This window comes from Emydura macquarii, unplaced genomic scaffold, assembly GCF_026122565.2.
Source record: "Emydura macquarii macquarii isolate MOO-44397 ecotype Brisbane River unplaced genomic scaffold, CSIRO-AGI_Emac_v2 contig_1253, whole genome shotgun sequence".
Classification (NCBI taxonomy): domain Eukaryota; kingdom Metazoa; phylum Chordata; order Testudines; family Chelidae; genus Emydura; species Emydura macquarii.
This window is the reverse complement of record NW_027131390.1, coordinates 83,369,170-83,371,831: the sequence shown is the minus strand read 5'-3', so window position 1 is coordinate 83,371,831 and position 2,662 is coordinate 83,369,170.

The following is a 2,662-nucleotide window of genomic DNA, read 5'->3' as shown; positions in this document are numbered from 1 at the left end:
TCTTTGGACTCCCCAAACAGATGTTGAATAGAGATTTATGCTTCTCCCACCACTTGGAAGGTAAAGTAGTGCCACATCCACCCAGCAGAGGGAACCAGAGGGAGGTGACGCTTCCTTGTAGCACCAGCAGGACCTTGGAAGTGGGACCATCCCCTCTGCACAGGCCTGGAGCGCTTGGAAGGAAGCCGAGGGCAAATGCCAACCCCCTAACCCCAATGGTATGGTGGGATAGGGAAGAAGTTACTCTTGGGAGAGGGTCAGACACACCCTACTGGGGAGACTGGAAGTGAAGTGAAGTGGGGTAGACACAGCATGGTGGCGACACAGGGATAGAGGACACCAAATGCTGTGGAGGGGACTAGGAGTTCCAGACTATGTGAGTGGGGGGGTGACAGCACATGGGGGAACAGAGCAGTAGGAGGACACAGCACATGGAGAGCGGCACAGAGCTTGGAGGACACAGCGCCATGAACATATGCACACATAGGCACAGTCCTGCTCACACGCACTCTTTATGGTAGCAATGTAGGATGAGAGATTTTGGAAGTAGGGGAAATAAGTGCAACTGTGAAGCCAGCTCTTTCCCCCCACCCCAGCTTTTGGGTACACAGGTCCCTCCTACCTTCCCCCCCACACACACACACAATTGTACCATTGGGAGCTGCGTTCTAATATGCAGATATGTTTGTGTTCTGGTGGTTTTGCTCAGTTTTTTTTCCCCTTATCTTGCTATGTTATTTAGGATTCCTTGCTTATGCAAAAGTAAATGAAAACAATTTTTAAATCATATGTACCCGTATTGCTGTCCACAGTTAGGGAACTTTAAACACTTCTCAGCCCCCTTTAGCTTTTCCTTATAGAAGTGTAACATACCAGATCATGACCCCACATATTGTCATGACACGGAACTCCAAGGCTCAAATTCTGCTGTCAGTCCCCCTGGATCAGTCCTATTGATTTCAGTGTGGTTGCCTGCCTATAACTGATGTTAGCATTGTAATATGGGAACAGAGAGCCAAATGCTCTCTTCTATTACGTACTGCAAAGAGGAGCAAATATGTGCTAACTATGATAAATCTGGCCAAATATAGCAATAGGAGGGAGGGGCTACTGCTCAGCTGTGTTGTCATCTCCTTTGTTCTCTTTTTCATTTAGACCAGGATTCAGCATGTGCAGCAGTGTTCCTCCTCATTGACAAGAATGCGTTCCTGAATCGATCCTTTGATCATAAGCTCTTTGGGGCAGTGAATCCATCTTCTGCACTGGAAAGTGTCATTTACATCTATGGTGCTTTACAAGTATTAATGGACAATGCTGTAGGGCATTATGGGGCAGTCTCCAGGGTGAGCAGACCTACAGAGCAGCTTCTTTACACCACTTGCCTCCTTGGGAACCTGGCAGTGAATTCACCAATACTTATGCTGTTCAGAACGAGAAGTTAATGGTGGTGTAAACTGCAGCGCTGCAACTCCTACTTCACCCTCACTGCTAGTCTGGCTCAAGGGCCTGGGAGTCCTAGGGAGGGAGCCAGTGGCAACCTGGCTGTGGTGTGAGCTATGTTGCTGCACAGTGACAGCACTGGACGCAGCACAGAGAGGAAGAAACAACGCATGAATATCCTGAGATCTATGCGTTCTTCACCAGTCTGAAGTTAGTGGGGCACACATCTAGTCCCCCAGAGCGACCGCTAGCTTTTCCCACACACTGACCCTCAAGAAAAAAAAATATCGGGCTTTCAGTGGTATGAAAGCTGTTGAGCTTTTGTCTTTGTTCCCCTCTGGCTGCATCCTTGTGCAGAGACGGAAAATTTGACTCATTCTGCTTAAAGTGTCCTTCACTTCCTTGGACACCCTATAGAGCGGTTCTGATCACCCTGCAGCTTGCTACACCTCACAATTCAAGTGTATAAGCTAGAAGTTTCTAAGTTTTAAGCTAATAAATTTACCCTGTAAACTTCAAGTGTATCTGCCATCTATAGGGTAGCAGGCGAAATATAAATACTCACTAAAACTCTGTAATTATACTTCTAATCATTATCCTTTTGTTATCTATTTCTAATTAAGATCAGCATAGGACCACAGTTTAATTTTGCTACATTATCTAAATGAGACACTGGGTTACAGTCAGCCATTGATATACATTTTGTCCTTTTTATTTGTTAAAGGTAAGCCAGTGCAATATTAAAAGTATTTTCGAGAAGGAAGAGTTAACGAAGGGTTAACTTTCAGTACTCGAAGAAAGTGTTACGAAACAGGAACTAAAGCACTGCCTCCAAACAGGATTCGGTATAAATGGTTAATAAACAGAAGAACTTGGAAGGTAAGAGCTGCACAAAAAGTTTTCTGGGTAATGGACTGAAGGAGTTTCCTTATGTGAGGAGGTGTTGAGTTACAGCAGGAGGAATGAGAGCTGGGTGGAGAGAAAAAAAGTCTGATCTGCAACCTTTCCCTTCTCTTAGGGCAACGAATATACTAGTTAAACAAGAAAAGGAATGGGAATATAACGTGGAACTTGTACTTCTTGTTTCTTCAGTGACCTAACATCTGTTTTCTGTAGATGCAATGAAATGCTGCTGGATTAATCATGAAAAGCTGAGGAGACGCAGATGCCCCGCTGTAAAATGCCACGCAGGCAAAGACTGACAGGCAGCAGGATCTGAGGT